General features: G+C 40.3%; 1 protein-coding gene and 2 pseudogenes across 2 annotated transcripts in view; 1 reads left to right on the forward strand and 2 right to left on the reverse strand.

Moving 5' to 3' along the window:
• Window positions 1–10,014: 10,014 nt before the first annotated feature.
• On the reverse strand, window positions 10,015–11,010 carry LOC115299135 (annotated as a pseudogene).
• Window positions 11,011–11,077: 67 nt separating this feature from the next.
• Window positions 11,078–13,455, reverse strand: LOC115300389 (annotated as a pseudogene).
• An 89-nt stretch (window positions 13,456–13,544) lies between these two features.
• Window positions 13,545–24,030, forward strand: part of USP33 (ubiquitin specific peptidase 33) — a 62,262-nt gene continuing 51,776 nt past the window's right edge. For both annotated transcript variants that reach the window (XM_029948740.1, XM_029948741.1), the window contains exon 1: window positions 13,545–13,768. The gene's annotated coding sequence lies outside the window, so the exon portion shown is untranslated. The remainder of the gene's footprint in view (window positions 13,769–24,030) is intronic.

A 24,030-nucleotide genomic window follows, 5' to 3' on the forward strand; every position in this document is an offset into this window, starting at 1 on the left:
CTCCTACAACTCAGCCAGAGAAACCATCATCACCCTGAAGGCTTGATTTTCACCAAGGGACTTTTGTTCAAAACAACCCCTCCCAACTTTCTCCTCCATAAAATAATGTTCTTCTCCTGGGTTTGTCAGACTTGTATATAATTTGCCATAGCTTGCTTGTCCCAAATTGCAATTCTCTGTTATTCCTAAATAAACCTGTGTTTGCTGATAAAATAATTGACTTTTATTTTAAAGGTTAACACACAATCTTAAGTGTTAGTAGGGGTATCAGTTAGGATGCTGTTAGCTAGAAGCAAAAAAATAAAAATAAAAATAAACCAAAACCAAAACCAAAAAAAATATCCCACAACTAGTTTGTTTTATAGTGGCTTAAACCATAGGCCAGAGTATTCCACGTGGACGCAGCATTATTAGGCAGGCAGAGCCTCATAGTTGCATATGTTGCCTCATGCTATCTTGGCCCCGGGGAAAAATGAGGCTTGGTTAATTATAAAGGTCTGTCCCTCACCCAAAGTGAGGGGAATCATTAATCACCATTAATCAATGGGGGAGATCCTAAATGCATAGTATCAAAATAATACTGTAGTTTCAGACTGAGTTTGAATCTTTTCTCTGCCACTTACTAGGTATGTGGTCTTAGTCCATATAACTTAAAACTTAAAAACTTAACTTCATTATGCCTCAGTTTCCTCATGGGGTGTTGGAAAGATAAATGTAATAGTATTTGTAAAGCACTAAGATTCTTATGTAAGTTTTTAACTTGGGTTACTCATAACTCCATAGGGTCTGAGGATAAAACATTATTTCCATATAACTGGTTTCCTTTGATATCCTATTATTTTGTTTTTGCATGTAAAAACATTACTTTGAGAAGGGGGGCCCTGTCAAAGGGGTCAACGATACAAAAAGCAGTTAAGAACTTTGAACAATCCTGGCACAAATTTATAAGATGTATGGCATATTCCAGGGGACTTTTCTAGTTCTTTGGCAGAAGCTCCAAAGCTAAGAGAAACAGATGCCAAGTGCCCTAAGTATTCTTAAAAAGGATGCTAGACCAACCACACAAGGCATGCTAGGAGAATGTGAGGCCCATTTAGCAATCCTCAGTACTCACACACCTCCAGAGAACAGTATGGCAGAAGTGATCAAAGAAGACCAAAAACTGAAAATGCCTAACAGAGAGTTCTCTGGAGTGCTGTGCAATTTCCTCCTCCTTCCCCCCATTTCCTCCCCAAGTGGGTGCATATCCCATCCTACCCCCACCTCCAGCCAAGTGAAGGAACTTCAAGAAACCCAGAGAATTTGACTTCTGTGTCCTATAGTTTATGTCACCTGAAAAATCTAAAGACAATAGACTATCCAAAGAGGTATTTGATGGCAGAGCAAAGACAGAAGACTGCAGAGGCAGTGGCCTATACTTGCAATTCCGCAAGAAAAATTATCCTGTGGGCCAAATGAATGCCAAAGAAGGTAGCCAGGCTTCACGTACCTGAACAGTTTTATCTTTCACCCAGAAACGAAGTGGACTATCCAGATGGTTAGCCATAGATTTTCCCCCCTCCATATTAGGAAATAATACAGAGAGAGGTCCCCAGCAAGTGGGGCAGTCATTGTGGAATCACAAAAGGGCTCTATAAGAAAAGAGCCACAATTTAGGAGTGAGCCATGTGCAGGAGGCACCAAATATGATGGCATATATCTGATATTTCATTTAAGATATTTAGGATCACTGCTCACTCTAGCTGACACATATGGCCAATAAACTTCATGAATTATTGGTGGAAATAGCACTTGTCAAGTGAAAATATTAAGCCTGACCAAAGTCTAGCACTTTAGTTAAAAACAATCACATCACCTAAATAGATTAATTCTTTTAGGTAATTCATATATCCAATTACTTTTTCCATTAACTGCTAAAATCTGGCAGAGTCCCCAGAAATAACACAGGGCCTCTTTTTAAATCCCAGCCATTATATCTTTGTTCTCATTACATCTTTGTTCTCATTTGTTTGGCAGACTCCTCAGCAAGTCAGAATTAAGCTGATCAAGGCATTAGAACTCAGACCATGGCTCTAGATGCTAATTTAGAACAATTATTCCATATATATCCAAATATTACAGATTCAGTTCCTCAAAATGTTAAAGATAGTGATACCATATGACCCAGCAATTCCATTCCTATATTACACAAGAGAAAGTAGAAGATACATTCGCATAGAAACTTGTACATGGGGCGCCTGGGGTGGCTCAGTCTGTTAAGCATCCAACTTCAGCTCAGGTCATGATCTTACAGTACGTTACTCTGAGCCCTGCATTGGGCTCTGCACTTTCAGTTCAGAGCCTGCTTCGGATTCCTTCTCTTCCTCTCTCTTCCTCTCTCTTCCTCCGCTTCCCCCACTTACATGTACTCACTCTCTCTGCCTCAAAATAAATAAATAAACTTTAAAAAAGGATACATGAATGTGCATAGCAACATTATTCATAATATCTAAAAAGTGAAAACAACCCAAATATTCATCAACTGATGAATGAATAGATAAAATGTAGTGTCCATGTAATGTGATATTTGACCATAAAAAGAAAGAATGATGTACATGCTACAAAGTGAAAACATGCTAAGAAGCCAGTCACAAAAGATGCGTGTATTGTATGGTTCTATTTCTACAAAATGTCTACATCAGGCAACTCTATAGAGACAGAAAGTAGATTAGTGGTTGCCTAGGGCTGGAAGGGTTGTGAGAAAATGTAGTTGATGTTAAAAGGCACGGGACTTTTCCTTTCATTAATGTTTTATTTTATTTTTGAGAGAGGAAAGAGACAGTGTGAGTAGGGGAGGGTCAGAGAGAGAGGGAGACACAGGCTCCAGGCTCTGAGCTAGCTGTCAGCAAAGAGCCTGCTGCGGGGCTCAAACCCAAGAACGCGAGATCATGACCTGAGCCAAAGCCAGATGCTCAAGCAACCGAGCCACCCAGGGGCCCCTAATGGGCATGGGACTTCTTTGGGGGCAGTGAAATGTTCTAAACTTAGATTGGGCTGTTTGTATGAATCTGTGAATATACTAAAAATGACTGAATTGCATACTTTAAATGTGTAAATTATATCTCAACAAAGCTGTTACCCTCAAAAAATTATTACTGCCATTTCTTAGATCAAAAACATCAAGGCTTAAAGAGATTATGAAAATAGGGCTCCTGGGTGGCTCAGTTGGTTGAGCATCTGACTTCAGCTCAGGTCATAATTTCATAGTTCGTGAGTTTGAGCCCAGCATCAGGCTCTTTGTTGTCAGCACAGAGCCTGCCTCCAATCTGATCCTTTGGCCCTTTCTTTTTCTGCCACTACCCTGCTCACACTCTCTCTCAAAAATAAATAAAACATAAAAAAAAAAAAGTACAAGAACAGAGAATTAAAATTAAAACACATGGAAACAAGAGTTCCTATTTTGCATATTTGGAAACTTTATAACATTTCAAAAGTCTAGAAAACCATAATCTTTTAAAAGTTAATAAAATTAAGGGGTGCTTGGGTGGCTCAGTCAGTTACGTGTCTGACTTCAGCTCAGGTCATGATCTCATGGTTTGTGAGTTCAAGCCCCACTTTGGGCCTTGTGCTGACAGCTCAGAGCCTGAAGCCTGCTTCGGATTCTGTGTCTCCCCCTCTCTCTGCCCCTACCCTGCGCATGCTCTGTTTCTCTCTGTTTCAAAAATAAATAAAACATTTTTTAAAAAATAGAAAAAAATAAAATTAGAAGAGCTGCATCTGTTTTCTATATATTTAAGTGGTGAACATTTTGTAAAGTAGAAGAAAATTATCTCCCCAAGTTAGAAAATATATTTTATATTTCCTTTATAATTTGATATTCACTCATCTTCTTCAATAACAGGTTTATTGATTTGTCATTTCTATACATTGTGCCATGTACTGCGCTGAATGCTGGAAATACTAGGATGAATAAGAAAAATCCCTGCTCATAGTTTGTTTCAGGAGATGGAAAAGTGAATAAATCATTGTCGTGTATAATAATGACACTACAGGGGCGCCTGGGTGGCTCAGTCAGTTAAGCCTGCGGCTTCGGCTCAGGTCAGATCTCACGTTTGTGGGTTCGAGCCCTGCGTCAGGCTCTGTGCTGACAGCCAGCTCAGAGCCTGGAGCCTGCTTCAGATTCTGTGTCTCCTTCTCTCTCTGCCCCCCCCCCCTCATGCTCTGTCTCTCTCTGTATCAAAAATAAATTTTAAAAAACATTAAAAAAAATAAATGAAATACGAATCAAAATAAAAATGAGCTAATTGTTTAAAAAAAATAATGACACTACAGTGTATACTTTATAATTAGTTTAATATCACTAAAGAATATTCCATAAAAGGAAGGGTCCAAATGGCCTGAAGAAGTTGAAGGTGGCTTCTTCCAGGAGGTGACCCTTGAAGCATGAGTGGAGTTCACTTATAAGAGAAAGAGTAAAAGGCAAAAAGTCATTCTATACTTACGGGTTAAGGTTAGGGTTAAGGAAAGCAGCACTAAATAAGAACCAAGGAGCAAATGTTTTGCCTTTTAGGAGAATGAAATGTAAATGAGAAGAGCTTAAGGACTGCATGTGTTTGATTAGGTATAACAAAAGATGGACTAAGAGGAGAAAATTAGGGTAAAACTAATGCCATCAGGGAATAGGATGAGGAAAACAAGGTACCTAAGGCACACAGGTGCTCTGTTTTAGGCAAGTGCAAGGTCCTTAAATACTGCACTTTTGGTACTTTGTTTATCTCATCCTTGATGAGAAACAAAACAAAACAAAACAAAATACTTCTGGGGCAAGAAGGACTCATTGAAGAGTTATAAGATGGGATTTATGTTTTAGATAGAGTTGTGTTCAGAATAATAATAGCATTAAATTAGAGAAGAGACTAGAGTCAGAAAGACATGGAACTATCAAAGTAATCTAGATAAGAATGAAGATAATCTGTACAGAGGAAAGTTCTTAGGTTCTATCCCCCTTGGAGTCAGTTGAACATCTATTGATTTTATTATTTTTCTTTTTCTTTTTTTAAAAAAGTTTATTTATTTATTCTGGGGTGGGGGAGAGAGAAGAGGGACAGAGAGAGAGGGAAAGAGGGAAAGAATCTCAAGCGAGATAAGATGTGGGACTTGAACTCATGAACTTGTGATATCATGACCTGAGCTGAAATCAAGACTCAGCCGCTTAACTGACTCAGCCACCCCAAGGTGCCCCAAATATCTATTGATTTTATGTCCTAAGAAGCTCCGTTGACTATCTCCATTGCTAGGTCCTTACCCTCCCTTGTCTGTATTCTGCACTAGTCAGCTTTCAATCTACGCCAGTCACTGCTACCCAAGTAATCCAATACATAAACCTCATCATGTTGCTTCCTTTCTTTATTTAAAAATGTTTATTTTTGAGAGACAGAGAGAGACTAAAAGCATGTACACATGGGAAAGAGGCAGAGAGAGAGGGAGACAGAGGATCCTAAGTGGGTCCTGTGCTCACAGCAGGCAGCTGGATGCCAGGCTCCAACTCATCTGAACCATGAGATCACAACCTGAGCCGAAGTTGGACACTGAACTGATTGAGCCACCCAGTCACCCCATGTTGCTTCCTTTGTTAAAGTTCTTCATGGATCTCTAGAGGAAAAACTTTATTTAACAGACAAGATCACTCATTGTCTGCCTTCTCTGTTTAGCCTGTCCCCAGATTCCTTGCCTTCAATCTCTGCTCTAGTAATATTGACCCCTTGTAAGTTCCCTTGTTTGACATACTGTCTCTTGCCCATGTCCCTTTGCCTATGCTGTTCCCTCTGTTAAAAAAAAAATCCTTCCTCCTCTGGCCTATCAGAAATCTTTTTGCCCTGCCTTTAAGCCAGTATCAGGTTTTTTTTTTTTTTTAATAATATTGGGTTGACCTAGTCCCTTATTTTTTCTCTTGGAAACTTCTATTCCATCCATCCACATAATTGTCATTGGAGCTGCTTTATTCTTCCATGACCCTGAAGCCCTGGTTGAATGTTTCTGGGCAGCACTTAACCAAGGTGTAGACAATAAACCCATTATCTGGGATTTTTAAACTAGGAATTCTGTTCTTGGGGAAAACTGCAAGATGGCAAACTCAAGAAATGACTGATGAAGAGATCATGGGGAATCCTAGTAATGTTCAAGTTCCCATTTCTGGTTAACGTTCCTTGGATTCAAAGAGCCGATAAACCCCATTTTTTGCTTCAGAGCATTTCTAATGGTATACCCACACTCACTGATGTGCTTCCCACCTAGTGATCCCTGCTGGAGACCACTAATTGTGAGCATTCTTTTCTATTGACCTAATTTTCTGAATGATTTGATACGATTAGCTGAAAAAGGTTTTAGAAGGAAACCCAAACTAAAGAGGTAATTCTCAACTGGAGGTGACTTTGTCACCCCTGGGAGGAGGTGCTATTGGCATCTAGAGGATACTACAGATGTCCAACCTTCTACAGTGCACCAGAACTATGCCCTCCAAGAAAAAAACTATTCAGTCCAAGATGACAGTCGTGTTTTGGGGAGAATCCATGAGGTAGAGTACCCGAACCCTTACCCTAATTGTGAATGGATGAACACTGAGATTCTTAACAGAGCCCCCCCAAATCAGTGCCAAATGCCTTTCCATCCAAACTAGGGGACCATCAGGAGGGTAGAGAGATAGATGCTTCCCCTCATCTCAAGCCAAATCTGAGGGGCTTTAAGAGGACCATTTGGAAAAAATGACATGTGTCCCTTGGAACCTAAGACAGACAAGAGTTGGTAACTGATGCTTATTTGAAAAGTTCTAAATCAAGAGGCAAAGGCTGCCTCCAACCTGTAGAGTTCTGGAATTTTTGACACTGCACTGGACAGGACTTTTTAGTACCAGGGAGAAAGACCATTCATTTATTACTAGAAAATGACTGGAGGACTTAAAATTTTTAAAAAATGTTTACTTATTTTTGAGAGGCAGAGCATGAGTAGGGGAGAGGCAGAGAGAGAGGGGGACATAGAATCCAAAGGAGGCTCCAGGCTCTGGCTGTCAGCACAGAGCCCAATGCCTGGCTCAAACTCACAAACTGTGAGATCATGACCTAAGCCAAAGTCGGTTGCTTAACTGACTGAGCCACCCAGGGGTCCCAACTGGAGGACCTTTTTTTTTTTTAAGATTTTCTTAAAAACATTATTTTTTAAATCTTTATTTTTGAAAGAGAGAGGCAAAGAGACAGAGTGTGAGCAGGGGAGGAACAGAGAAAGAGAGAGAATCTAAAGCAGGCTCCAGGCTCTGAGCTGCCAGCACAGAGCCCGATGCGGGGCTTGAACCCATGAACCACAAGATCATGACCTGAGCCAAAGTCAGGTGCTTAAAGTTAAGACTGAGCCACCCAGGTGCCCCACAGAGGACTTTTTAATTACTTGGGAGTGACTGGAAAAGCAAAAGCCTTCATCTAACATTTTGTCTTAGTGATAGAGAGGGATCTTCAGAGATTTTTCAGAGACAATAAGGAGAAATAATAAAATTGGTTTCTGCCTGACCCTTACCAAATCCATCTTGTTTATCATGTTAGGAATAACAGTTTAATTGGGTTTCTGTCACTTATAACCAAAAGTATATTATAAAGGCTTAGTTTAAATCAGGGTTTCTCAATAGTGTTGCTAATGATGTTTTGGATTCTCCTGTCATGGTAATGCAAAGGGATGTAGCTCATTTTCTTCCTTCAGTTTTCCTCAGGAATATTGCCATATATCCACCATGGGGCAAATATCTACCACCCCCAACTGAGAACCAACAAATATTTGATTCTTTCAATGCAGGGCCCTGAGAAAATTGTGAGCAAGACAGAAATACTCACTGCTTTCATTGAGCTATACAGTTTAGAAGAGATAGGCAAAAAAAAAAAAAAAAAAGTAAAAATGTTAACGTAATTGAAATTTATAAATTCTCTTAAGGAAACAAATAGGATGTTGAAATGAGGAATAATGAAGTGAACAATGCTGCTTTAAACATGGAATATCTAGGTTGGAATTAGCCAGATAAATGAAATTTGGAGTATCTTGTAAAAGTATGTCTGACAGGGGGAATAGCATTTGCAAAGGCTTATTCATTCTCAGGTATATGAACATCAAATTTATGTTTTGTGCCATTTTCATTTGCCATTACTCAATTGCATAAGTGAGAAGGTAGTTAATATTTTTAAATTTAAATTCTAGTTAGTTAACATTTCCATTGAAATTTTTTAATTTAAATTTTAGTTAACTTACAGTGCAATATTGGTTTCAGGGGTAGAATTCAGGGATTCATCACTTACGTACAATACTCAGTGCTCACCATAACAAATGCCCTCACTAATACCCACGTCCTTTCATCTCCCTCAGTTTGCTCTCCATTATTAAGAATCTTTTATGGTTTGTTTCCCTCCCTCTCCCTGAAACCCCGTTCCCATAGGTTCACCTGTTTTGTTTCTTAATTTCCACATATGAGTGAAATCATATGCTATTTGACTTTCTCTGACTTATTTACTTCACTTGGCATAATATACTCTAGCCCCATCCATATCATTGCAAATGGCAAGATTTCACTTTTTGTAAAATTTTTATGTTTTTTTTTGAGAGACAGAGACAGCATGAGCAGGGGAGGGTCAGAGAGAGAGGGAGGTATGGAATCTGAAGCAGGCTCCAGCTTCTGAGCTAGCTGTCAGCACAGAGCCCAATGCAGGGCTTGAACCCACGAACTGTGAGATCATGACCTGAGCCGAAGCAGGACGCTTAACTGACTGAGCCGCCCAGGCGCCCCAAGATTTCAGTTTTTGATGGCTGAGTAATATTTCATATATATATATGTATGTATATATACACATACATACACACATACATACCGTATCCTCTTTATCCATTTATCAGTCACTGGACACTTGGTCTCCTTCCATAGTTTGGCTATTGTGGATAGTGCTGCTATAAACATTGGGGTGCATGTGCTCCTTTGAATCAGCATTTTTGTATCCAATCACTAAAACTTCAGGGTGCATGTTCCCCTTTGAATTTGTATTTTTGTATCCTTTGGGTAAATACCTAGTAGTGCACTTCCTAGATTATAGGGTAGTTATTTCTTAACTTCTTTTTTTAAAATTATAAAATCCTTTTTTTTAATACTTTAAAAAATTTATTTATTTTGAGAGAGACAGAGTGTGAGTTGGGGAAGGGTACAGAGTGAGAGGGAGACTCTCAAGCAGGCTCTACACCACCAGCCCAGAGCCCAATGTGGGCTCAAACCCATAAAATTGAGATCATGACCTGAGTTGGATGCTAAACCAAGTGACCCACCCAGGCAGCCCTAAAATCTTTTTTTAAAAAAGTTTATTTATTTTGAGAGAGAGTGTGAGTGAAGGAGGGGCACAGAGAGAAGAAGAGAGAGAATCCCAAGCAGACTCCATGCTGTCAGTATGGAGCCTAACACAGGGCTCGATCTCACAAACTGTGAGATCATGACCTGAGTGGAAGTCAAAAGAAGGATGCTTACCTCACTGAGCCACTTAGGCAGCTTTTTTTTTTCTTAACTTTTTGAGGATCCCCCATACTGTTTTCCAGAGTGGTTGTACTGGTTTACATTCCCACCAACAGTGCAAGAGTGTTCCTCTTTCTTTGTATCCTCACAACACCTATTGTTTCTTGTGTTGTTAATTTTAGCCATTCTGACAGGTGTGAGATAGCTCATCTTGTTTTTTCTTTTAAAATTTTTTTAATGTTTTATTTATTTTTGAGAGAGAGAGAGCATGTGCACATGCATGAGCATGAGAAGAGGGGCAGAGACAGAGAGGGAGACACAGAATCTGAAACAGGCTCCAGGCTCCTAGCTGTCAGCACAGAGACCCATGTGGATCTTGATCCCATGAACCACAAGATCATGACCTGATCTGAACTCAGACACTTAATTGAGAGAGCCACCCAGGCTCTGAGACAGACAAAGAGTAAGTATGAGTGGGGGTGGGGGCAGAGAGCGAGGAAACAGGTTTTTTTTTTTTTTTTTTGAACATCACAAATAAGATTTTTTATTTGTCATTACTAAATGTCTGAATTTTAAACAATTCTTGGACTGGTGGTTCATATCCATCAGCTCATTCAACTTTAGCACCAGTCTCATCCCCAGTAGCTTTTCCAGAACTACTACCTTAACCATGAAGCTCCATGAGCTTTCTCAATTCAAACTTGGGCTTCTTGAGCATTTTTACTTTTCTAACGAAGATATCATGGAGTGGATAAATAGACTGGCAAGACTTCTATGTCTTTTCCAATGCTGTCTGGAATCAATTTATTGACCACTTCTTTCAAGTCATTTGTCTGCACCTCTTGGGTCATGATTTCCACCATCTTTTTCCGAATTCGGCGGACCTTTTGGTGCTGAGCAGAAGTCTTCTGAATCTGATTGTTGCGTTTTTTAGTAAAACTGACACAAGAGAGGAAGCAAATACTCATTAGTAGTCTTGACGTCAACATGAGCCTCAATCATGGTCTGCCATTTTTTGACCATGGAGCACATTTTGTCCCAGGTAAGATCCATGCCATGGAAATTAGTCAGGCAGTTTTTGCCCTGAACATCATCAGTAATCAGCTCGAATTTCCTAAATGTAACTTCATCATTCTGCAGATCAGCAAAGCTTACTTCAAACACACGACGCTTGAGGCCATCAGACGTGATTTTGGTTCCTTGAGTTCTTGTGACTAGTTTTTCCAATATTTCTTATATTAAACATTGCTGGTGCTTTTACATCATATGAATCTTTCTTTGAAAATGGATCAACCACTTTCTTCTTGGCTCCCTTTTTGCTGCCTTTCGTAAGGCACTTGTTCTTGCCAACCACCATGGCTCTGCTGAGGGAGCCAAAAGGACGGAGGGAACAGAGGTTTCAAAGCAGTCTCTGTGTAGGCAGCAGAGAGCTGGTCTCGGGGCTTAAAATCACTGTGAGATCATGACCTGAGCCGAAGTCAGATGCTCAACTGACAGAGCGACCAAGGTGCCCCTCTGATCATGGCATTTGGATGTCTTCCTTGGTAAAATGTCTATTCATATGAGAAGGTATTTGTTTTTTTGTTTTTTGTTTTTTCACTTTTTAATTTTTTTTATGTATTACATTGATACACTGCACAACCTTCTAGAAAGGGCAGGTGAGCATAACTGAGTTATTCTTAATCAGTCAGGAAAAGGCTGCTTTAACCGATATTCTCCAAATCCTTTGACACATAGTAAAAATTAACTCGAGATGTGCCTGTCTCTTTGCATCAAATTCCACTGATACGAATAATAGGCAACTCTTTTTTCCTTGCCCCCGTTACAGAATCTGTGGATGTGCACGGTGGCTATGCCAGGGATGACCAAGCACACGGACATGACGCCAATTCTGGGCAGGATCTCGAACCACATCCACGCCTGCCAGGGCCAGGCCCTTCCCTAAAGGTGAAGAAGGTATTTGTTTTGATATGATCATTCAATTGTCTTCCTTCTCCCTCTTCCTAACTCTATTTCTTTTCTTCTTTCCCTTCGCTTTTTCTCCCCTACCCTTTAAAAAAAGTTTTTTTTAATGTTTTTTATTTATTTTTGAGAGACAGAGAGAGACAGTGTGAGCAAGAGAGGGTCAGAGAGAGGGGGAGACACAGAATCTGAAGAAGGCTCCAGGCTCTGCACTAGCTGTCAGCACAGTGCCCGACGTGGGGCTCAAACCCACAAACTGTGAGATCAAGACCTGAGCTCAAGTCGGCCGCCTAACCGACTGAGCCACCTGGGTGCCCCACTCCCCCACCATTTTTACTTTGATTAAATGTAAATTGTACACATTTAAAAAAATTTATAATTAGCATATTCACGAGAGTCTCTTTCTTATGCTTAACAGACTGAGCCACCCAGGTGTCCCATCATTCTTGTTTCTTAACAAAGGAGTGATATTTAAAACATTTAGATATTTGATTTTTAAAAATAAAAATTACCACATTACTGATATCCTATAGCATGTAAACTGCAATATTTTGAAATATGCTGAAAAAAAGAGAGAAGTGGTGGTGCCATGGGTACCCTCCAAATTGTGAAAACTCCATTCTTTCTTTGAACCCAGGGTAGGTGACCATTTGTGGTGAGGTCTTCGTGTCACTCTCCACATAGCCAGCAAAGGTTCATTTTTTTCAACATTTGTCATGAAAATAGAAGTAGAAGCTTCCATATTTTCTGCTTCATTCTGATGGAGATTGAGCATGTTGCATATAGCACTTGGCTAGGTACTCCCATCTTGGACACCACAAAGTAAGAGGTAATTGGATAGATGGAAACTGGCAATTTTAACAATAATTTTCATTGATTTAACTGTTTTTATTGTTTGTGTAGCAATCACATTTTAAGGTACATAAATTAGAAGGCAGGTCTCTTCCAGTACTCTAGGCACTAATCAGATACTAAGGTTTCAATAAATGATTTAGTTTTGATTTTGGCCTTAGGGAAAACAGGAGAGATGAATTTCTTCTTTACAGATGTAGAAAAGTAAACACAATTATTTTCAGAGAATCTAAGTCCTAAGAAGTTGAAAGAAGAAAGAGAAGAGAGAAAACAGTGTTGAATTAAGTTGTCAAGGGGCCCCTGGGTGGCTCAGTTAAGCGTCTGACTTGGGCGCAGGTCATGATCTCCAAGTTCACCAATTTGAGCCCTGCCCCGGCTCTGTGCTGACAGCTCAGAGCTTGGAGCCTGTTTCAGATTCTGTGTATCTCCCTCTTTCTCTGCCCCACCCCTGCTCACGTTCTGTCTCAAAAATAAATAAGAACTTTTGGGGCGCTTGGGTGGCTCAGTCGGTTAAGTCTCCGACTTTGGCTCAGGTCACGATGTCACGTTCGTTCGTGCGTTTGAGCCCCGCGACGGGCTCTGTCCTGACAGCTCAGAGCCTGAAGCCTGCTTCTGATTCTGTGTCTCCCTCTCTCTCTGCCCCTTCCCGCTCATGTTGTCTGTCTCAAAAATAAATAAAACATTACAAAAATAAATAAATTTTTATTTTATTTATTTTATTTTATTTATTAATTTTTTTAAATAAATAGTTTGTCAAATTGGTTTCCATATAACACCCAGTGCACTTCCCCACAGGTGCCCTCCTCCAATACCACCACCTCTTTTCTGAAAATAAATAAATAAAAAAAAAAGTTGTCTAACGTTTTCTTTGCATATGGTCGGAAACCTGAGGCCCTTCAGCAGCCGGCCTTAACGCAAATTCTCTAATGCACGGAGACAAGGCCTGCTAAAGGTCAATACTGTGAATGTAGAAGAGGGGGAGAATACGTGTAAAAACAAGAGCCCCAAACCTAAAAGTGTTCTGATTGTACTCAGTTCCAATGAGTACTTACTACGAGTACTTACTTACTAGGTAAGTTCGGTTCGTGAGGGGAGGCCTGGGTCCCCCCACCCGCCCCCTGGGTGTCCGCACCTGGTCCCGGCCGCCTCAGCTACGCCCTAGGGACGGGGTGGAGTATCTTTGCAGCTCCGCCCCTTCCCGCCCAACCGCGGCGCCCCAGACGCCTGCGGCGTCCGCGGAGACGCCGGAAGGAGCTGCGGCTGCTGCGGGAAGTAGCCAGTAGCCGGTGCGGGAGGCGGGGACCCCGCCGGGGGCGCTGCAGAGTCGTTTTCCGGCCCTCCCGACGCGACGCCTCACCTCCCGGAATCCCGGGCAGTGAGAGGATTTTGCGGAGGTGCAGCCGCAGGGCACCCTTGGCCGCGGTGGCGGGGCCCGCGGGGAAGGCCGTGGAGGTGAGCGCGGGCCTCCTGGGAGGGGCGCGGGGCCGAAGGACGCCTCTTCTGCCGCCAGGGGTCGGTCTCGGTTCTCGCTCCCGCGCGCTGGGGCTGCTGCCGCTGCAGTGGCCTCTTTTTCTTGGGTTAGGGACGTGGTGGTCGCACGGGAGAGAAGAAGGCCTCAGTCTCTTTCTGTGTTCTGAGTTTCAGGAATGATCTGGTGGCCGCCCCGACAGGGGTCGGCGGAGGACGCGAGTCAGTCGTAGATTTGAGAAAGGGTCCCCAGGGGGCGCTCCCCTGGGAAGCGGGTGCTGAGTGGTGTGTAGCGAGTCGCTGAGAGGGCCCCGCTCCTTTCCTCGTATTTCCATTCCGGCTCGCCAGGCCCTCCTGGTGGTCGCAGACTGCTGAAAGCCCCGCAGCGAGCTGGCTCCTAAATCCTGGTTTCGCTTTGCAGCGCTGTTGAGGTGATCGGACCTATTCGTGCAGCCCCAGGGTCCCGTTAATCGTTGTTATTAACGGGGAAATCCTAGGTGTCATCGTCCCTGGTATGTTTCTTGGATCAGTGTTCGATCCATATTGTTTCAGAGGTTATCCCGTACAATCTGTCCATCTGCGGCTTTTGTTTGTGTCGGATTTCAATAGCGTGTGATTTCCCAGGTCTTTACTCTTAACGTGTTTACCAAATACAAAATGTTCTTTATTTGAATGTTTACAGGGTGCAAGTTGAACTATTGTTTGAAAATCTTCTAGGTGTTTTCCCCTCAACTTAAATATTTTTGTTAGGATTTACATTTTCATGTAATTAGTGTTAGGCCTGGCAAATTGGATCAGAGGGTAAAATCCTAGGAGGAGCATGCATAGGTTCTAAACGAAGGGTGAATTTTGCCGTAAGATTTCTAGACTTCTTAATAATTGTATAGAATTATACAATTTTTTAGCTTAATTAGGTTATTTTTCCTTAAAAAAAAAACCTGTTTAAAAAATAATGAGGCCCACTTCGTTCCATTTCTAGTTGAGACGATTTTATTATTTGGGAAGATCTGACCAAATGAGATAATAAGCTACTTGACTTGAATCTAATACAAATATTCTTAATGAATTCAGGCTATTACTATAAATAAGAGTAGGAATCTTATTGAAAGACAATGCTAATTTTAAGAGAAGGTAATAGTAACAGTTACAGTATGCTGGTAGGTTTATGTTCTTTCATTTAGTTTGGTAGGATTGAAATAAAAAAAAGACTATACAAAAAATACTCCAAGAATAAAATATGTGAGGTGCTGTATGCAAGAGGGATAATCTACTTAAGATTGCCTCTTACTTTTGACCTGGTTTATTGCCAACTTTCACTTTTTTTCTTTCATGAGCTTTTTATAAACTATCAATAACCAAATAACAGGGCAGTTTAATAGCATTAGATTGTAGCAAATAGTTTAAGTATTTGAAATTCTGAGCTAAGGAGATAATTCTTAAGTTTTATGTATTGTTAGAATTTTCAATGACCTTTCATGTGCAATCTTATTTGAACCTCATGCCAGTTCTCTAAATTAGGAATGCCAAGAAGTAAGTCTTTTCCCATTACAGATGCATTTTGAAATTGTGTAAGGATCAGAATTTCTTTAAAGCCTGAAAATATCTTGCTGAAATAACCCTTGATAAAAATTGGAATTCAGGGGCGCCTGGGTGACTCAGTCCGTTAAGCGACCGACTTTGGCTCAAGTCATGATCTCCTGGTTGATGGGTTCCAGCCTCCGTCCGGCTCTGTGCTGACAGCTAGCTCAGAACCTGGGGTCTGTCTTCAGAATCTGTATCTTCGTCTCTCTCAGACCCTCCCCTGTCTGAGCTGTCTCTATCTCTCAAAAATAAATAAAAAACATTAAAAAAATTAAAAAAAATTGGAATTCACTTGGATATTAGAGCACTGTGAATTATAATATATGACAGACTATGGACTCTCTGCAAGAAAATGAAGTACATAAGTGATGAATGATTTTTGGGGAGAAATACGAAATATAGACATTTTTTTAAAAGGAAGGAATAAGTAACAGCTCTTTTAAAAAAAATTTAAGTAATCTCTGCATCCAGTGTGGGACTTGAACTTACAATCCTCTGGAGAGTCACATACTCCTCAACTGAGCCAGCCAGGCGCCCCAGTAACCGTTCCTTCTTTAGTGTGGTTTAAAAAAATTTTATTTTCATGTCTGCATGTGATTACAAGAGCATTTTGATAAATAGGATAGCTCCGAAGAGTACCGGGTAAGTAGAATGGTTTAATTATCTATAAAAAGGAGCATGAATTTTGTACAGTATAGTATATAAAGAAGACTAATATTTTATTATTATTATTATCTTTATTTAAGCTCTACACCCAATGTAGAGCTTGAACTCAATTACTCTGAGTTGCTTGCTCTACTGATTGAGCTAGTCAGGCTCCCCAAGAACTAATATTCTAAGAATTGCCCCATGTGTCAAAATAAAGTTATCTTAGAAGGCTAAGTAAGTAAATATCTGTGAGTTTACAAGGGAAGGCCGTTTGGAAAAGAAAAAGAATGAAACATGGTTTCTGCCTTCAAAGAACTTACAGTCAAGCCTGTTGTCATTTAAGATAGTTCCCCCTCCCCCCCACTGGCGTCAGTACCTTATGAGTATTAAAACAGGAATTTAGGTGAAGGAGAACTTGTGATTGAATCTTGGTGGAGATGGTGCTTGAGATGAGTGAGCTTTGAAAGATTTCAATAGGGTAATACTGTAGGACATTAAAAATTTTTTTTTATTTTTTGTGTTTTTTATTTATTTTTGAGAGACAGAGACCGTACGAGTAGGGGAGGGTCAGAGCGAGAGGGAGAAACAGAATCTGAAGCAGGCTCCAGGCTCTGAGCTAGCTGTAAGCACAGAGCCCAACGTGGAGCTCAGACCCAGGAACTGTGAGATCATGACCTGAGCCAAAGCCGGACGCTTAACTGACTGAGCCACCCAGGCGCCCCTGTAGAACATTTCTAAAATGAAAAGATAGGGGTGCCTGGGTGGCTCAGTCGGTGAGCGTCTGTCTTGGCTCAGGTCAGATCTTTAGCCGGTGTGTTGAACCCGCATTGCTCTCTGCTGACAGCTAAGAGCTTGGAGCTTGCTTCCGATTCTGTGCCTCTGGCTCTTTCTGCCCCTCCTCCACTTGCACTCTGTCTCTCTTTCTCTCAAAAATAAACATTTAAAAAAAAAAAGGAAAAGATAATTGGGTTCCTGGAAAGGTACAAGTTATATTTAAGAAAGGATCAGTAGGATAATTTTGCTGATAGTAAGTTATTATGTTTTATAGAAGGTAGTAATATGAAGTAAAAAAGACAAATTATGAAAGACTTCTTTAAAGGTGTTTGATCAGAAGAGGTATGTGTTACACATGAAGGCAGAGAAGCTGTACCTGGGAGAATATTTAGACCAGGAGACTGCTTGGGCAGCTTTAAGTTAAGCTAGATGTCTAGAGCATTATTTTTATGACCCTTGTAAGTTTCTCTGACTTGCTATCTTGAAAGCAGGCCTGGAGATAAGAACATGGGTACCGGGGTGCTTGGCTGGCTTAGTAGAGCATGTGACTCTTGATCTTGGGCTCATGAGTTGGAGCCCCATGTTGGGTAGTATAGCTTACTTAAATGAAAAGCAAAAGACATGGATGCAGGTGAGATGCCAAAAGTGGCAGTGAGTGAGTCGATCAAGAGTCAGGAGAGAGGATAACTCTTCTAGCTCATGGGTCCTGTCTCCATGTTTAATAAAATCACCTCCCCCCCCCCAAAAAAAAAAAGTAAGGGAAAGGGGAAAACAAGCCAACTAATGGGCAACTGGGGAGATAGAACTGCCTCAGAATTAATTGCCCTGCCAAATAAAGGGGAGATGAAAAGTTTTCTACCTACTGGCCCCTCACTGTCTGAGATTGTCTTTGAAATGCCTTGAGCACATTGAGTTGCCTTGTCTAGGGTTAGGCAAGCTCCTGAAGTGCTAGAGAATTTAAAAGCAGAGAAGTGGTTGAAGTGGGAAGTTGTGAGTGTATGCTTGGATACTGCCCTTACCAGACTGCAAGTGAATATTGAGATGAGCTGAAGGGGACCAGATATTAACTGTGTTAATAGGCTTTCTCATTAAATAATTTTGTTGTGCAATAAAAGCCTGAATTTAGGTGGAAACCTAGAAGAAGAAATGTGAATTGAGGAAAAGTGGTGAAAAAGCAAAAAGAATCTAGTACCTGACAATACAGGATGTGAGGAGGGAATCCAAGATGGCTCTGGCATTTGAAAGTTAGATAACTTATGATTGAAGAGGGTTGCCAGAGGGTCACTTATACTCACATTACTTCAGGAGAATAAAGGAATTTCAGGGTGTTGAAGAGTGTTAATAGAGAGTGTATGACCATTCAAAAGGGAAGGCAGGGTGGGGATTTGAGCAGTGCTGCCACCCTGACTGCATTTACGTTGTTTGGCCCAGGCTTGATCATAAGTCTTTGTTACTTAGGTCTCTGTATTACCAGGGCCTAGCATGTTCCTGAAGTAAGGTAGTATGATGAAAGTATGGGACTGAGTGTGATATAAAATAAGAACATTTACTACAGTTTTAACTATAAGATCTTGAAGGAAGAATTTATGATATTTTTGAGAGGAATAAATTTTGATGAATAAATTGCAATTCTTTTAAAATTTATTTATTTTTAAACATTTTATTTTTTTAAGTAATCTCTACACCTAATGTGGGACTCGAACTTACAGCCCTGAGATCAAGAGCCTCACACTTTGGTGTAGGGACTGAGCCAGCCAGACCCCCCCTGGGTTCTCTTTTATAATCACCAATATTCTGGTAAACAAACGGAAAAGACAAAATTAATTCTTAGAGTGGTTTTCATTTAATATGGTGGTGGTTTTTTTTCATGTTTCTAAGGCATCTTCATAAGTGTTTTTAACGACTATCCCAAAATGCTGACATACTGTTATTTAATCACCTCTCCATCTTTCTCAGAAGTCACTTAGAGTGAAAATTGCCATCAGCTGGTTTGAACCTCTCAGAACTCTGTCTTATTCATTTTTTGTTTTCTCCCTCTCTTCCTTCCATTCCCTCTCTTCCTTCCTCTCCCTCTCTTCTCTTTTCTACCCTTCCCCCTGCCTTTAGTGTTTGTTACATTTATTTCAACAAGATAAAGCTACAGTTGACTGTACTTTGCCATTATTTGACAGATTTTTCTTTCTTTGTAGGAAATGCTAATTATGCTAATTAATTATAATTATTCTATTTAGAGTGAGAGTTACCAGATTGGAGGGATGCTTTTGCATGATTTATTGTGGCAATGTTATAAATAGATTCTAGAACAGGTAACATTGCAAGTAGAGAAATCAGGAGCTTATATAATTCTCTGAATAGATTTAATAAGGCTCTGCCATTAATTAGACTGTTAAGAGTCAGAGATGTATGTTTTTAGAAAGATGGAAACTAGAAGATTAGCATTGTATTTCCTTTTCTATATTGTGGTTTGAATCTTAATAATGAATAAGGGAGTAGTTATAGAAGTGTGAGACCTGTGTGAAGATTTGGAGGAGTTTGTTTGCGAGAATATTGTTTTAAAGGGCAAGAAATAAAGTTCTTTAAAGTGCTCATAGGTTAAAAAGTCTCCATGAGGGGCGTCTGGGTGGCTCAGTCAGTTAAGCTTCTGGCTTAGGCTCAGGTCATGATCTCACAGTTCGTGGGTTCGATCCCTGTGTCAGGCTCTGTGCTGACAGCCAGCTCAGAGACTGGAGCCTGCCTCACAATCTGTTTCTCCTCCTCTCTCTGACCCTACCCTGCTCGCACTCTGTCTCTCAAAAATAAGTAAAAAAAATTTAAAAAATTAAAATAAGTCTCTATGAACACTTAGCTGTAGATTGATTTAAAATGAAATAAACTTTTCTCTTTGTTATTGTACTCTTTTATTGACACTTCCACTTATCAAAAAAGGTTTTTTTGGCTTTTATTGTATAGTAGTTTTCTTCTATCATAAATATGGAAAAGTTAGCCATAAGCTTATTACAGTATCATATTTTTGCTATTAAATAATTCTAACGCCTACTATTTAAAACACTGCACTTGGACTAGTCAGATTTGTTGTGGTGAAACAGCAGTCTAAATTGAAACTTCTGAGAGACAAATTAATTTTTCTGTAAGAGAATCATAGAATTGACTTTTTACTTCAATATACTGTCCTTTGAAACACCTCTGATGGGTGGTCATCCAGCCTCTGTGTGTAACAATGATGGGCAACATCCTATTTCCCAAGATTGTACGCTTCATTTCTGTATAGTTCTCATCTTTGGAAATCCTCAACGTTGATTGGGTTTGCTATTTCTAACTTTTCTCTGGTTATATTAGAAAAGAAAGGATCCCTCATATTTAGATCATTATGTCTAAATGATGAGAAGACATATATTAAGTCCTCCAACCTTTGGCTTCTCTCTAAACGTCCATGCTTTGAATTGCTTTGCTTAGTTGTTAGTATTTACTTATTGAGAGCTTATTATCTCACTCTGTTTTAAGTACTATATATATCATAATATGTATAGATACATGACTTCCCCCCCCCCAAAAAAAACCTCCACGGGATAGATATTTGTATCTCAGTTTTATAGATGAGGGAATTGAGGCACAAAGAAATAACTTAACCGGGGTCACAAACCTAGGGCATAGTGGAACTTGGATTGAAACCCAGATAGCCTTGCTCCAGAAACTACTTTTAGCTACAGTGTTGTCTTATAGTTTTCAAATTATTTATAGAATTTCTATGGAAGGTATTCTTACTGTGTAGCTTTTACTATTCTTCATAAAAAAATACTCCAGGTATAATCTATTAGTTTATGATATGATAAGACTGACTACCCTTTTTATTCTGAAACCTATTGATAAATTGAATAAGAATTGCACTGTTGTTTCATGCATCTCCTAGTGTCTGGAATCTAAATACCTGAAATTCTTTTTATAGCATCACTTTATTTTTATTTTTATTTATTTTTTTAGAGAGCAAGAGTGAGAGAGCTTGCACTCATTTGGGGGAGGGGCAGAGGGAGAGAATCCAAAGCAGGCTCTGCACTGTCTGCACAGAGCCCAGTGCGGGAGTTAAACTCAAAAACTGTAAGATCATGACCTCAAGCTGAAATCAAGAGTCTCATTTAACAGATTAAGCCACCTAGGTGCCTCTACCATCACTTTAGACAGTAGATTCTTTGAATCCTAATATATAATATTGTATCAACATCTTTGTTAATTTTAGCTCATTTTTCTGAAGTCTGTTTTTTTAAACTATTTTTTTCAGTTTATTTTTTTTTAAGTTAAAATTTATTTTTGTTTCAGATTTTTATTTAAATTCTAGTTAGTTAACATATAGTATAATATTGGTTTCAGAAGTAGAATTCAGATTCATAACTTACATATAACACCCAGTGCTTGTCATAACATACTTCATTTACTTTTTTAAATGTTTATTTTGAGAGAAGAGTGCGAGCAGGGGAGGGGCAGAGAGAACAAGCGAGCGAGAATATCTTAAGTAGGCTCCATGCTCAGTGCAGAGCCTTATGTGGGGCTCGACCTCACAGCCACGAGATGACAACCTGAGCCGATATCAAGACTTGGATGCTCAACTGACTGGGCCACCCAGGTGCCCCTCATCATAATAAATTTTATTTCCAGGATAGTTGACATAAAATGGTGTATTAGTTTTAGGTGTTCAATATAGTGATTCAACAATTGTATACATTACTCAGTGCTCATCATAAATGTCCTCTTTATTCTCCATCATCTATAAAAATCTTATAACAATTTTATTCATGTTTTTAGGTTTTTTTCCATAATATTTTATTGTCAAATTGTTTTCCATACAACACCCAGTGCTCTTCCCCTTAAGTGCCCTTCACCATCACCACCTCTTTTCCCCCCTCCCCCTTCAACTCTCAGTTCCTTTTCAGCATTCAATAGTCTCTCAAGTTTTGTATCCCTCTCTCTCCCCAACTTTCTCTCCCTCCTCTGCTCCCCCTGGTTCTCCATTAGGTCTCTCCTGTTTTCCTGTTAGACCTATGAGTGCAAACATACGGTTTCTGTCCTTCTCTGCCTGGCTTACTTCACTCAGCATGACACCCTCAAGGTCCATCCACTTTCCTACAAATGGCCATATGTCATTCCCCATGTTTTTAGGTTTTTAAAAAAATTTTATTTATTTCTTCAAAAAACCTTTTTGTGGACATCTGGATGACTCAGTTCAGTGTGTAGCTCTTGATTTCGGCTGAGGTCATGGTCTCATGTTTCGTGGGTTTGAGCCCCATGTCGGGCTCTGTGCTGACATCACAGAACCTGCTTGAGGTTTTATTTCTTCCTCTTTCTCTGCCTCTCCTCCACTCTCACATGTGTGTGTGTCCTCTCTCTCAAACTTAAATTTTTTTTTTCATTTTATATAGTTTAGAGAGAGAGAGAGTGCATGAGTGTGCAAGGTTGAGGGGCACAGGGAGAGAGAGAGAATCCCAAGCAGGCTCCATGTTCAGCACAGAGCCTGACACAGGGCCGAATCCCATGACCCTGGGATCATGAACTGAGCCAAAACCAAGAGTTGGGCACTCAACCTACTGAGCCACTCAAGTGCCCTATTTATTTATTAATTTAAAGTGTTTATTTTTGAGAGTGAGAATGGGGGAAGGGCAGAGAGCAGAGGGGGAAGGGCAGAGAGCAGGGGAGGAAAGAATCCCAAGCAGGCTCTCTGCTGTCAGTGCAGAGCCTTTTGCGGGCTTTAGACTTACGAACTTTGAGATCATGACCTGAGATGAAATCAAGAGTCAGATGCTCAACCAGCTGAGCCACCCAGGTGCCCCTATATTTATGTTTTTAAGTAAACTCTGTGCCCAACATGGGGTTCAAACTTATGATCCTTAGATCAAGAGTCACATACTCTACTGACTGAGCTGGGCACCTCCCCCAAAAACTTCTTAAAAATAATTATAGAACTGGGTTTCACTAGCCTGTCTTCTGTGTCTTTCTAAAGATTTTCGTTAAAAGTACAAACAGTTGGGGGCACCTGGGTGGCTCAGTTGGTAAGCGACCCAACTCCGGCTCAGTCAGGTCATGATCTCACAGTTCATGGGTTCGAGCCCCACGTTGGGCTCTATGCTGACACCTCAGAGCCTGGATCCTGCTTCGGATTCTGTGTCTCCCCCTTTCTCTGCCCCTCCCATGCTCATGCTCTGTCTCTGTCTCTCAATAATAAATAAACATTTAAAAAAACTAAAAAGCACAAACAGTTCTGCCACCTGCTAGTAGAGACCTAGATTCATATTTATCTTCTCTATTACTATTATTTACCAGTTTTTGTAATTTTTTTCTCATGATTGCTTGAATATGACTCTTTATATTTACCTTTTGGAATAGACCAGACAGTGGAATACAGGTAGTTTCTCAATATTAAAAAGTTCTCATTAGATCACCAACTATGTTTTTTTTATTATTAAAAAAATTTTTTTTTGAGAGAGACTGAGCATGAATGGGGGAAGGGCAGAGAAAGAGAAACACAGAATCTGAAGCAGGCTCCAGGCTCTGAGCTATCAGCACAGAACCCAACATGGGCCTTGAACTTGCGAACCATAGATCATGACCTCAGCAGAAGTCAGATGCTTAACCAACTGAGCCACCCAGGTGCCCCAGGTCACCAACTATGTCTTGATGTGTAACATATATTAACATAGGTCCCTTTGCTTTTCCTAAAATTTGAATATCTGGTCTTATTTGGATGGCAGGGCCAGAAATTTGGGCATGAAACTTGATTTTACTGCCATGGTATTCCTCTTCTATCCCCACACTTAATAGTAGTATGTTCAAGGGGCGCCTGGGTGGCTCAGTCGGTTGAACGTTCTACTTTGTCTAAGGTCATGATCTTACAGTCTGAGTTTGAACCCCGCATCCAGCTCTGTGCTCACAGCTCAGAGCCTGGAGCCTACTTCAGATTCTGTCTCCCTCTCTCTCTGCCCCATCCTGCTTGTACTCTGTCTCTCTCTTTCAAGAATAAAATAAAAAAATTTTTAAAAAATTAAAACATTAAAAAAATAAAAGTATCTTCAGAAGCAGTTTTGAAATCTACAGATAGGCAGTTGAGCTCTATGTCATAGTGCATGAATTCAGCCAAGAACATTTTTTAGTTGGGGTTATTACTATCATTATAAGGCTGAGAAATTTTCTAATTGTGTAGGTAGGGTAGACGGAGGAAAAGATTGCCAGATAAAAGATTACAAAGGTGAGGACAAATTGAG

This window comes from Suricata suricatta, chromosome 8 (genome assembly GCF_006229205.1).
Source record: "Suricata suricatta isolate VVHF042 chromosome 8, meerkat_22Aug2017_6uvM2_HiC, whole genome shotgun sequence".
NCBI lineage: Eukaryota > Metazoa > Chordata > Mammalia > Carnivora > Herpestidae > Suricata > Suricata suricatta.